The sequence below is a fragment of the Aotus nancymaae genome, unplaced genomic scaffold (genome assembly GCF_030222135.1).
Source record: "Aotus nancymaae isolate 86718 unplaced genomic scaffold, 86718_ANA_hifiasm-v0.15.2.pri h1tg000012l, whole genome shotgun sequence".
NCBI classification, from domain to species: domain Eukaryota; kingdom Metazoa; phylum Chordata; class Mammalia; order Primates; family Aotidae; genus Aotus; species Aotus nancymaae.
The window spans coordinates 17,172,002-17,186,060 of NW_026988423.1; positions in this window are offsets into that span (position 1 = coordinate 17,172,002).

The window sequence follows — 14,059 nt, forward strand, 5'->3', positions numbered from 1 at the left end:
AAAATTGATGTATAATAAACTGCATATATTTAAGGTGTGTGCAATTTGATAAATTTTGACATATGTATATACCTGTGAAACTGTCACCACCATCAAGATAATGAACTCACCTGTCACCTGCCAAAGTTTCACTGTTCCCCTTTGAGTCTCTCCCCTCTGCCACTCTGTATTGCCATACTCTCTCCCCAGACAACAAATGGTCTGCTTTTTGTCACTACTGATTAAGTTTGCATTCTCTCAAATTTCATATAAATGGCATACTATAGTATATATTTGTTGTGGGGAGGAGCCTGGCTTCTTTCAGTCAGCATAACTATTTTGAGATTCATCCATGCTGTTGCATGTTCATTCTTTATTATTGCTGAGTTGCATCGAATCCATTGTATGCCTCTGTCTCAATTCATTTAATCATTCACCTGTGTTGGACATTTGAGTTGTTTGCAGTTTTGGACCACGACAAGTAAAGCTGCCATGAACACTCATGTACAACTTTTTGTCCTTTTGCTTTCCTTTCTCTTGTGTAAATACTTGGGTGTGACATGGATGGGTCATATGGTAGCTGTATGTTTAACTTTTACATTCCCTTCAGCAGTGTGCACTGGTTCCAGTTGCTCTACATCCCCACAACACTAGGTATGGTCAGTTTTGTTGATTTTAGCCATTCTAATAGGTATGCAGTGGGCCATTTAGATTTTGAACTTAAAGAAAAATTCAGGTCCCATTGCAGGCCTACTGATTATAGCTTAGTGGAGAGAGCTTGGGGTGTTGTATTTTTAGAAAGAGAGATAGCTGACGGTCAGTCAGAAGCCCCAGCACTACATCACACTGACTCCAGCTTCTCTGAAGGGGATCAGGTAGGACTCTGACAGAAGTCGGGTGGGAAGGCAGGGAATGGAGTCAGAAGCAACCTTTTTTTTTTTTTTTTTTTTTTCAGGATGAAATATGTCGAATTAGCTGAGCTTGTGTTGAATCAGCTATCATCTACTGGAACCAAACTTGTCAGCTTAAAAAAGTTTCTAACTAGGCCGGATGCGGTGGCTCATTCCTGTAATCCCAGCACTTTAAAAGGCCAAGGCGGGTGGATCATGAGGTCAAGAAATGCAGACCATCCTGGCCAACATGGTAAAATCTCGTCTCTACTAAAAATACAAAAAGTTAGGTGGGCGTGGTGGTGCACGTCTGCAGTTGTAGCTACTCGGAAGGCTGAGGGAGGAGGATTGTTTGAATCCGGGGGGCGGAGGTTGCAGGGAGCCCAGATGGCTCCACTGCACTCCAGCCTTGCTACAGAAGGAGACTCCATCTCGAAAAAAATAAATAAATACAAGGAAAAAGTCCCTAATTAGAGTAGAAAACCGTTGATTCACCTCCTCTGGAAGAGCTACCCATATGCCATTGGAGAGAGTGATATGGTGCTGGGTAGGGCAGCGCGGCTCAGTGGGGCCAACATCAGAGTCTAAAGAATAGTCAGGGCCGGGCGCGGTGGCTCACGCCTGTAATCCCAGCACTTTGGGAGGCCGAGGCGGGTGAATCACGAGGTCAAGAGATCGAGACCATCCTGGTCAACATGGTGAAACCCTGTCTCTACTAAAAATACAAAAAATTTAGCTGGGCATGGTGGTGCGTGCCTGTAATCCCAGCTACTCAGGAGGCTGAGGCAGGAGAATTGCTTGAACCCAGGAGGCGGAGGTTGCGGTGAGCCGAGATCGCGCCATTGCACTCCAGCCTGGGTAACGAGCGAAACTCTGTCTCAAAAAAAAAAAAAAAAAAAAAAGAATAGTCAAAAGGGCACCGCAAATCCATGCAGGAGGCTAGCCACAGCCAAACTTCTCTCTGTTCCAAGGTGATAGACACAAGTAGAAAAGAGACTGTAGAAGATAAAGCCATACTCAAAAACAAGGTACAACCTCTGTGACTAGAAACGGTACAGAAACACATACAAACTAGTCACGTGGCTGCTGCTGCAGGTCCACTGGGCTCCAGGCCTGTAAGTAGGTTTGGGCAGCCAGGAGTTCATATCCTGCCGGATAGAAGGAGATACGGTGCTCCCATAAAAGAGAGTGGAATAGAGTTTGGTTTGCTGCTTATAAGCAGGGGCTAGGGTAGGGTTTTCCTGTCTGGGAAAGGGACCAAGAGGAGCTGTTGCCAAGGCCAGCTCATTGGAATTAGATCTAATACATATTGAGCACTTGCTATGTGTTGTGCACTATTCTAAGCTTCTTGTTTGGATTAATGTGTTTAGTTCTCACAACACTGTGAGGTAGATTCAATTATTATCATCATTTTAGAAATAAGACAAAGAAAGATTATGTTTCTTGCCTTCAAGCGGACAGCAACTAAGTACAGAGCAAGGGTTAACACCGAGGTGTACGGCTCCCCAGTCTGTGTGCCAGACCACCCCCCAGGGACTCACAGTGAGTTGCAAGCCAAGTGAAGTTGAAGGAAGCAGATACAGTCTTCAACTAGACTGTGAGCAAAGACACATACTAGGTCAGTGACAGAATCTGTCATCCCAGTAACATGGCAGGTCAAGAATAATCTGTAGATGATGGATTCTGTTCTAGGGGCTCTAGAGCCTGGCTGGAGGGTACCTGAAACATTTCAAGAGTGGGAGGAAGTTATAGAGCAAGAACAAGGGTGAGCAAGTGAGTATGAGGGAAAGAAAGAAAAAGATTCCTCTGAAAATGAGATGGTAAACAAAAATTCTAAAACACATGAGGGACAGTGATATGGAGACACAGCCAACAACAAAAACACGTGGTCAATGAGATCACTTTAGATAAAATGAGACTATTAGAGCAACGTGAAAGTGATTTTAAAATAAGTCTATTTATAATCTTTAAAGAAATGAAGAATGATATACTATTAAAATTACAAGACTATTTGAAAAAAGAGGCAGAAATGAAATGAAACCTACTATAAAAAAATTAAGTAGAAAGCCCATGAATAAAAAATACTTTGAGTATGTCAAGGAGAGACTTAGTGAATCAAAAGATTGTATTGAAGGATTCACCTAGAATGCAGAACAGTAAGCTAATGAGATAAAAATACAAAGGAGCAGATAATCGTGTTAGCCAGCTATTTTTTTACTTTGCCAGCCAGTGGACAAAATACTTTACACTGCTATTTCATTTAAACTTTATGACTAACCTTTGAAATGAGTATCTTCATTTCCCCCCACCAATGTTATATACAAGTAATAACATGAAGAGATTCACCCTTTTCTTAGTCTAGTTTTTTAAAATTCCTTTTGTTTTACCACAATCATACCCCCACATATAAAACATCCCCTATATAAAATAATTACATAATTATTTTATATAAATATAAAAGTTATACATATTCATAATAGAAAATGGAGCAAGTATACAGGCAGAAATCATCTGTAATTCTCTAACCCAGAGGCCCCCAATCCCCAGGCCAGGGCTGCACAGCAGGACATGAATGGCTGTCCAGTGAACATTACCACCTGAGCTCCACCTGTCAGATCAGCAGTGGCATTAGATTCTCATAGGAGAAAGAACCCTATTGTGAACTGCACATGTGAGGGATGTAGGTGGTGTGCTCCTTATGAGAATCTAACTAATGCCTGATGATTTGAGGTGGAACAGTTTCATCCTGAAACCACCCCCCGTACCCTAGGTCTGTGGAAAAATTGTCTTCCACGTAACTAGTCCCTGGAGCCAAAAATGTTGGGGTGGCTGCTGTAACCTACCAATACCTACTGGACCAGGATCTTATAGATTGTGTTTCCTTCTAGGCTCTATTCTGTGCCAAACACATATGTACATATATTTGATGTTATTGATAATTATTATGGTTTTAAAATATATTATTCTTTAACCATTAAATATTTAATATTAATATTTCAATTAATATTATTTAATATTATATCATGAGTTTTTCCTCATGACTTTACAATTCTTACAAAACTTCCTATCAGCGGCCTTATAGAAGCACTATAATATTTTTTGACCATATCTCTGCTGCCAAGTTTTAAGCTAGTTCAACTTTTCCACTGATATAAATAACTTTATACATACATCTGTGTATCTCTGATTATTTACTTTTAATTATCTCTCTTTGGGATATTTAATTTAGGAAGTGTTTAATTTTCCATGCTTTCCACCTAAAAATTTTTGTTATGAATTACTAGTTTTGTTATGTTGTCAGAGAATGTTGCTTATACAATGTATGCATTAGGAAGTTATTGAAGCTTTCTTTGTAGCTCAGTATCAACTTTTGTAAATGTTTCATGGGCACATGAAAAGAAGGTGTATTTAGTGATTGTAGGGTACATTGTTGGATGTATTTTTATTAATTCAATTCCATTAATTTTATTCTTCAAATCCTCTATAGCTGTACTTGTTTTTCTCTTTTTAATCTATCAAGGAAGAGTGGGTGGTTTAGTGTTCCACAACAATTATATGTATCAATTTTCCCATGTGTTTCCAACAATTTTTGCTTTTTATTTGCTGAATTATTTGACATATAAAAATTTGTGAATATTATATTTTCATTGTGGATTATAACTCTTATAAATGTAAAGTGACATTTTATATTTTGTTGAATGCATTGCTTGAATAAAACCTTTCTGGAATTTAACATTGCCATGCTGTGCTGTACTGTTTTGCATTTGCCTGAAAAATCTTTATTGATTCTTTTATTTCACACCATTTTTTTGCTATTTTGCTTTATGTCTACTTCTCATAGGCAAGCTATTGTACGATCTGAGGTTGTTGCACAATTGGAGAATAGGTTTAATAGGGTAGTTAAACTCTTTATATTTACTTAGTGATTGATTGATTTTTTTATTTGCCACCTATTTTATGCTTCTCATTTTTATGCTTCTTTGCTTTTTCTTTGTTTTCTATCTAAAGCTATATGGAATGTGTTTTATATCTTTTTATACTATTCAGTGATTTGGAAAACATATTCTATTTTAAATTATGTTACCAATTACCTTTAAGTATTAGAAACACTGAAATGTGTACTTTAAAAAGTTTTCGTTGTGATATAAAACATAAAAATATATTGTATAGTTGAAAATTACTGAGAGTAGATTTTTAAATGTTTCCATCACAAAAATGAGACTATATATATGTTAATTAGTCTGATTTACACATTCCAAAATGTATACACACATCAAAACATCGTGTTTACACCATAAATACAATTTTCATTTGTCAATTAAAAAAACAAATAATTAAAAATGCATTAAATACATATATTCAGTTTATTGAATAATTATTAAGCAAATACTCATATAAATACTACCTTTTACTTTCACTTTCTGTATCCTTAAGGTTTTGACATGTTTCTTATAGGAATGACATGACATGGTTTTTATTTAATCCAGCGTTACTATCTTTGTTTTTTATTTGAGCATTCAGTCTACTTAGATTTAAGGCAGTTATCCATATGTTTTAATTTTAAATCTACCACCTTATTTTGTGGTTTCTACTTGCCCAACCTTTTCTGTTTCTTTTACATTACTTTATTGCATTTATTTGGACTTAAGGAGTATTTTAAATATTCATTTCATTACTTTTGGCTAGTTTGGAAATATTTACTCTGTTTCTATTCACTTGGTGGTTACCTGGAAAATTACTATATGTGCACTTAACTTTTCAAAGTCCAAAGGAAACAGATTATTTTAGTCTCCTTCTGATAAATACAAGCACCTTAGAGTATTTTAAGTTTTTTCCTTTTTTTCTGGCTTATACATTATTGTTGTCATATATTTTAGTCCTTTGCTTTTTATTTCTTGAAGCATTTAATGCAATTGTTTTATATAGACAATATTTAGATTTACCCAGATACTCATTATGTTCTTAGTTCTTTATTTCTTCTTCAATCTCAGACTTAATACAGGATTACTTTCTACCTGAAGTACATCCTTTAGAATTCCCATTGGCTAAGGCCTGCTGATAGTAAATTTTCAGATACTATTGGTCTGAGAATGTCATTTCACCCTCATTTTTGAAAAATTTACTGAAGGTGAATCCTTCAGGGTGTTGACCTGGACAACACCAACATCATAGAGTTTCTTCAGGCCTGTTTGATCTGCTGCCTTTTGGCTTTAACATCTACAGTAAACACAAATGTGTTGCTGTCCTCTACCTTCTTCACTGCCGACTCAGTGGTCAGGGGGAATGTGCTGATGGGACAGTGGTAAAGCTTGTTACTCCTGGGAGTGCTCTTCTGAGCATATTTGGGCTGCCTTTGGAGTGGTGGTGTCTCAGACCAGGAAGGTGGGTGATGGAAAGATTAAAAAATTTTTTTGTGTGAGGCTGTGGATGCCTTTCAGCATTGCCTTCTTGGACTTCAAAGCCTTTGCTTTGGCTTCAGCTTTGGGAAGAGGATATGGTTTGGCTGTGTCCCTACCCAAATCTCATCTCGAATTATCACTTGCATAATTCCCATGTGTTGTGAGAGGGACCAGTGGGAGATATTTGAATCATGGGGGCAGTTTCCCCCATACAGTTCTCATGATAGTGAATAAGTCTCATAAGATATGATGGTTTTATAAGGGGGAATCCCTTTCACCTGGTTGTCTCCTTCTCTCTTGTCTGCACCATGTAAGAGGTGACTTTTGCCTTCCACCATGATTGTGAGGCCTCCCCAGCCATGTGGAACTCAGTCCATTAAACCTCTTTTTCTTTGTAAATTACCCAGTCTTGGATGTGTCTTTATCAGCAGTATGAAAACAGACTAATACAGAGAGACAGGAACTTCCTTCTTCACTTTTAGTGCTATCTTCCTTCCCTGGTTTTTAAAAAGATTTAATAGACATCTTTCTGGAATTTTTGGTTGTTTTTAGCAAGTGTGTTGGCCTGAGTTACTAGCCTACCATAACCTCACATATAAAAGTCAATACAGTCTTCCATGGTTGGTTCCAGGATCCCTCACCAATGCCACAATTCCCAGAAGGTCAAACCCCTTGTATAAAATGACATAGTATTTGCATACTATCCTCCATACTTTTAAATACTCTTCAGATTACTTATAATACCGAATACAGCATAAATGCTATGTAAATAGTTGTTTAGGGAATAATGACAAGGAAAAATATCTGTACATGTTCAGTACAGACACGACCATCCATATTTTAAATTGTTTTTACTGCAGTTGGTTGAGTCTGTGGAGCCTGCAGATATGGAAGGCCAACTCTATATATACTTTGAGGACAAAAATAGCAAGTAAGATAATACTTTTGACTCTGAACATATAAGAAACTTGACATGCATTTTACTTTCTTCCATCATCACCATTTACTTCTCGCCTTCTCTCTCCACTTTTCCATCTAGTTTAATATAAACTGGAAGTGTATTAGTCCAGAATATTAATTTTATGATATTTTAATTTTATGTGACTTCTTTTTCACTTTTTTTTTCTGGCATTTGCACTTAGTTTGCAATCATATTTATAGCAATTATTTAGACTTATACTTAGTAGACCTCAGTAATCAGCAAATAACTCTTCCTATTTTTAACTCAATTATCTACCTTTAAGTACTTTAAAACAACCTATCTTTTAGGAAAGGGAAATTAGGGAGTATATTTTCTGGATTTCTTTATATTCCGTATCATCCTTGTTTCTTTTACATATCAAAGAAGATTTGGCTGGGTATAGAATTATATGGAATCTTTCCTTTTTAAAGCTCTATTTTTGGCCAGCAATGGTGGCATGTACCTATAATTGCAGCTACTTTAAGGAGGTGGGAGGATCACTTGAGTCCAGGAGTTTGAGTGAGCTGCGATGGCGTCACTGCACCCTAGCCTGGGCGACACAGCAAGAACCTTCCTCCAAAAATAAAATACAACATTAAAAAAACCCTATTTTATTTTTTACTTTTAAATTTTCTCTTTTTAAATTGACAAATAATACTTGTACATATTCATGAGGTACATAGTAATGCTTTGGTACGTATGATGTATAGTGAACAGATCAGGGTAATTAGCATATCCATCATCTCAAACAAACATTTATCATTTCTTTGTGTTGAGAAAGTTCAATATCTTCCTTCTAGCTATTTGAAACTACGTAATATATTATTGTTAACTATAGTCATCCTACATTGGTGTAGAATGCTAGAACTGATTCCTCCCATGTCGCTGTAATTTTGTATCCTTTAACAAATCTCTCCCTGTATCTTCCTTCCTTCTATCTTCCCAGTTTCCAGTGTCCTCTGTTATATTATACTTCACTTCTATGAGATCAACTTTTTTAGCTCCCACATAGGAGTTAGAACATGTGGTGTTTAACTTTCTGTTCTTGGCTGATTTCACTTATAACCTCCTCCAGTCTCGTCCATGTTGCTGTGAATGGCAGGATTTCATTCTTTTTATGGCTCAATAGTATTCCTTTATGTATATATACCACATTTTCTTTATCCATGCATCTGTTGTCGGACATCTGGGTTGAGTCCACATCTTGGCTATTGTAAATAGTGCTACAATAAACTTGGAGATGCAGAAGTATCTTTGACATATTGATTTCCTTTCCTTTTAAAACCCTCTTGTCTCCTACCAGTACTTGTTGGAATGAAGTCTGAAGTCAGCTTGGTTATTTCTATTGCTTTGTTGGCAGCCTTTTTGTTTTTTTACTATAAAATCATCTGATTAAAAAAATTCATTCTTAAGTAATCAGTATGTCCTAGGCTTTACTCAAACTCTTGAGGAGTTTTGATATCTTATATTCACAAAAGTATCCCAAATTTTCAACGTACCATGCCCCAGTATACTTACTGGTGGGAATCTCAGATTTTCTCAAGAGCCCTCCTGTGACAGCTACTATATTCCTGGGAATTTCCAGGGACCTTTACATGTCCAGCCTCAGTGTTCCCTAGGCCCCACCAGTTTATGAGTCCAAAGGCAGGAACTCTATGCTCCTGGATGTTGGTTTCACATTTAACCAGAGCCAGTTCCCACAGTTCTAATTGCCCCTCTGTCCCATTCGCTGTGGGTGTGCCTCCCAGTGCTGCAGACACCCTCAAGCTGCTTATGCCCATGCTGCCCATGCGTGCAGCATCACCGACCTCCTCTGGATTGTCAACCTCCACAGCTTCTTGTCTCTCTGGCCAGCATGCAATCGCCTTCCTCTGTTTTTGCCCAACTCTGTCAGCTGGAGTTTCCAAAGCAGAACTATCTGACCCTTAATGCCTTTGTCTCTCCCACCGGACTCCTGAGCTCCATGAAAGTCAAGGGATATACCTAGACACCTGTTTCCAGTGTACTTGAACATTTGCAACAGCTTAGAAGCTCTTAGAACATACTGTGACCAGCAGTTAGGAGGCTGATCTGCTTGGAAGTGAGGAAATAAAGCAAACAGTAGAAGTACTCATGCTCTCACTTCCATTTTCAATCAAAAAATAAGGGAGTGACAGGTGTGTGTGTACCCCTTCTTATGTGAAGTTGGGGCCTGGGCTGTGGCCTGACCTGCGGCCCCTGGAAATCAGACTTTCAGCTCAGAAGTGAGACCCAAGAGGAGCCACTATCTGGGTTTTGCACAAGATACCCAATGGTTGGTTGTCCACATTGTGGTAAATGAGTGGGCAGGGGATCCAGGAACAGTTCAATGTATTGAATCCTCAGGAGTAGCAGAATGCAAGAAAGGGATTGAAGCAAATATCAGCAGCTGAGAACTGGGAGGTGGAAACCACAAACCTGAGAGAATGCTTGAGACAAGAGTGTGCAGAAAGAGCAGCCTTTGTAGGGAGCCTTCAGAGAAGCTGTGCACTGGAGGGGACCTCAGTGTGCCAAGCTGACTTGGAGTGGAATGAAAGCAAGACAAATCATTGAAAAAATGTGGGGGTGAGAAGACGGTACCAGCGTGAGGACGCACAGGGGAAAATGTACGTGATAATTTAAACTGCATTTGCACAGTGGCAGTGTCTGCCTGAGGGCAGAGGGGGCTGTAATTGAAGTTCCAGAAGCATGGAGACGTTTAGTGGAAGATTAACTCAGGAAAGCCTTGTGTTTGTAGATGGAGCAGTAGGGGACAGCGAGGGATGCTTCTGGCTTCCCACCGCTCACTGGGAACCAGATGGCAGCTCTTTTGATTTTTCCTTGTAGGGAGATGCTGGGCTTTGTGTTTATCCCCAAAGACAAACACATTCCTCACAGTTATACCAATGTCCTGACTCCTGGGTCAGCAGAGAATGTGTCCAGTTGGGGGATGGATGTGTCTCACTCCTCTTGGAAGTCCTTGGTTGTGTCCTGGAGCAGGGTTACCTACTGTTTCCTCTAGTTAAGGGTTAGTGAATAACTGCATGAACAGATGGATGAATGGGTGAGTGTGTATGGAGGCCACAGAGGTCACTGTGAGCCTTGGAGGACACTGTCATTGTGACCAACTCCTGGCCTGCTGCTCAAAGGGAAAGCATGTTTGGGTCTCTGTCTGGGTCTGCAGGCTGTCTTGGGCAGTAACCCTCTTTGTCCTGATGTCTGCTTTCTCTGGAGCGGTGGGGTTAGCCTTTCTTCATTCTGGGATGTGTGGGCAGGCAGTGAGTGCCTGGAAAAGCGAAAGGCTGAGTTTTGTCTCATTCACACACCAAGGAAAGCTGAGAGGAGTGGAGGTACAGGGGAGCTATTGTTTGTGTCTTCACTACCATCTTTGCCTCAGGCTTTGGACTCCTTATGACAAACATTGATATCACCAAGGTTAATTCCCTGATTGTATTAGTATGTTTTCACACTGCTGATAAAGACATACCTGAGTCTGGGTAATTTACAAAGAAAAAGAGATTTAATGGATTCACAGTTCCCTGTGGCCAGGAGACCTCACAATCATGGCAGGAGGCGAAAGGCATATCTGACATCACAGCAAGCAAAGAGAGAATGAGAGCCAAGTGAAAGGGGTTCCTCCTTATAAAACCATCAGATCTCATGAGACTTATTCACTACCATGAGAACAGTATGGAGGGAAACCTCCGAGATTTGATTATCTGCCACTGGATCCCTCCCACAACACATGGGAATTATGGGAGCTACAATTCAAGATGAAATTTGAATGGCAACACAGCCAAACCATATCACTGATGCACAGGCTCACATAACCCCAGAAAACTCTGGTGAGGTGGGAGTTATGTGGTGCATGGAAGAATTGCTTTTTGTAGCCTGGTCCTCTAGGAGCCTGGGTCTCCCTCTGCTTCTCCCAGGAGTAGAGGCAGCTGGAACAGATCCCCCTGATATCCTCCTGCTTGCGACCCAGACCTACACAGAAGGCCATGGAGCAGCCTGGGCAGCAGCCTGCTGTTTACTCTAGCTAAGGCATAGTCCCGGGCAGAGGTCTCCTGGGTTGGTGATGGCAGGTGCCTCCTCTTCTCTCTCTTCCTGTCCTCCAGGAACTCATATTTCCTGGTGCAGAAGGGGAAATTAAGCAAACCACCATCATAGATTTACTTTGATTGCACAGAAGTATCTCATCTGCATATATTAGAGTTATACAGGCAATAGCCAAGTACATTAAAAGCATGTTTTCTCAAGATAGAAATCTTACGGTTTCAGAGAAAGGTTTGACATTGGTGTCTTTTGGCCCACAGATACCAGATAATCACAATGAACAGATGGAACCTTTCTCATCTGACCTCAGAGGGGCCCAGAGAGGTGCTACTGTTTTCCGTAGTCTCCATAGCTGCCTGCCACAAGGCTTGAGGTTCCCACAATACCCATTCATTTAGGTTTGAGGAACTGAAGCTCCTTCTAAAAATGTAAATGTTGTCTGGGAAGGGTAGCGTATTAAACCATAATTTGCATTAGCTTGAATTAATTTATCAGGTTAGCACTAGTCTCCAATGAGTGCTTGGAAGATGTGGAAATTGGTTTTGATTGGGGCTGGGGAGAGGAACTGAGGGGCTCAGCAGGGAAGGCAGGGCAGGTAGAGCCCTCACAGGGAGGGTGGCCTGTGCCCACACACCAGCTGTCTGACTGGGGATGCAGAGCTATAAGCCAGGGCACTGGAGCCAACCTTGTATGCAGTTGCTTTTTTAGGGACCAGCCTATCAAGCATACACATGCCACCAATGCTTTACTTGGTAGTGTCATGATTGCCACACCTGTTTCATCTCCTCTGCCAAAGCCAAGCCTTAACTTCCTTTGCACCAGTTCTAACTGTTCTCTGCACGTGCAAGGCGATATCCTTAAGCCAAGGCCTAAGTCCTCTGATGAAATCGCAGAGTGGGTGGTTTGTTTTGTGGAATACTATTAAAATGAAGAGTGCAACCCAAATATCTGTGGCTTCTATCAGATAGGTGAACAAACGGGGCATTTATTTTCACTAGCTCATACTTCTACCTGATAATGCAGAGCCTCTAGACTACTTCAAAGTCTTGGCCAGTGAGAGGGGGACTGAGACAGAATACGTGGAGCTGCTCTTGTTTACTCAGGGGCAATTCCTCATGATGAGGGGCTCCCTTCTGCCTGGGGGCTGGGGAATAACTCAGTCCTTATGACATTCCCCTGTTCTCTGTGGTGGGCAGAGCTGGTTCCTGGAGAAGAGGTGAGTACACAAAGGGCTGAGGAGCTTCTTGGGAAAAGAGACGTAGCCAACCCCTTCTCTTTTGAAGTTCAACGGTATTAGAACTTCTCTGACAGATGGCCTTGAACTGAGGTTCCTGGACATGAGAGAAAGAAGGTCCTGAGGGGACTCACCATAAGGGCAGAAGAAGTGAGGAACTGTGTTTAACCCTGAGACCCAGGCACATCCTTAATTCCCTTAGCCTCACCCTTCCCTTTACAAACATTGCAAAAAGTCAATGCTGGTTAAGCCCAAGTCTGCTCCTTCACCCCTGCCCTTGAATGGTGCAGAGTGGCTTGGAGAAAACCCAAAACAAGATCCAAATCCTACTGGGGCTCCTGTGATGTGATTTGTATTCTGCCTATGTCTCTGGCCTCATTTCATGATGGCCACTTTGCTCTGGCCACCCTGGCCCTAAACCATGCCCACATGGTTCCTACCTCAGGGTCTTTGCACATACTCTTTCCAGGTGAGATATTTTCTCCTCAGACTTTGCATACCTCATCCCTCACTCCATTCAAGTTTCTCTGCCTTCCTTTCTCAGAAAGTCTCCCCTGGCCTCTATGTAACCGTGATCCCCACCCCATCACTCTCTATTCCTTGCCCTTCATTGATGTTTTTGTACCTCTGTTTATCTGCTAATTTTCTGTTACTCTCATATCTATGAATATAAACTCCAAGTGCCTAAAAGAATACCTAGTATGTTACAGATGCTCAACAAATACTATTTGCATTAATAATAAATAAAGGAAAGTGAAAAATTCCAAAATTCTGAATATACTGTAATCACAAAAGGACAGTGTAAAGTGTTCTGAGATAAAGTGGATAGCGGGATGCCATTTCGTGACATTGACCACAGCTAAAAAGAGAGAGATGACAGAAAGCCCAATAGGTAACAAGGATTACAGAGGCACCACCATAGGAATGAGAAGGAAAGGGAATGGGAGCTGAGCTAAGGAGCAGTGTCGGATACCGTAGATGTCTCTCCCTTAAACTGGAGTTCTGCAATAGCTCTTATCAATCCCACTGCTATTCTTTCCCAGGCGGCTTCTCACACCCTCATGGAGAAGAGCTCTGGCAGGTTCCACTCAGAGGCACCAGGCAATCCTAGACAAACTGAAGCCAGAAGTGGGCTCAGCATTGGCTCAAGCTAGAAGCTCCCACTGTGGAACAATGTCAGGACTCTGTAGGAAAAAGCCGTTCGATCCTGTGGTGGCCTTAGAAGAGTATAAGGGGAAGGGGACTTGAAAAGTTAGAGCAAGAGTATTCTGGCCTCTTAAGGACATCAGCATTTTTGTTTTCATTTTAAGTGAGTACATTTGGCCTTTTCCCTCTACATCCTTCAGAGTCCCAGGCTAAGCAGAGAACAGAAAGGCAACTCAAAACCCAGGGACAGAATGCTGGAAACGTTGTGGAAAAAGCTCCTCCGTACAGTGACAAATAATAGGATTTTGCATGATGCTTCCTCCCAACTGATAGGTTCTGAGCAGGTCAGGCCCAGGGCGGGAGATAACCTGAGGGAACTACAGATACTTGAGGAAAG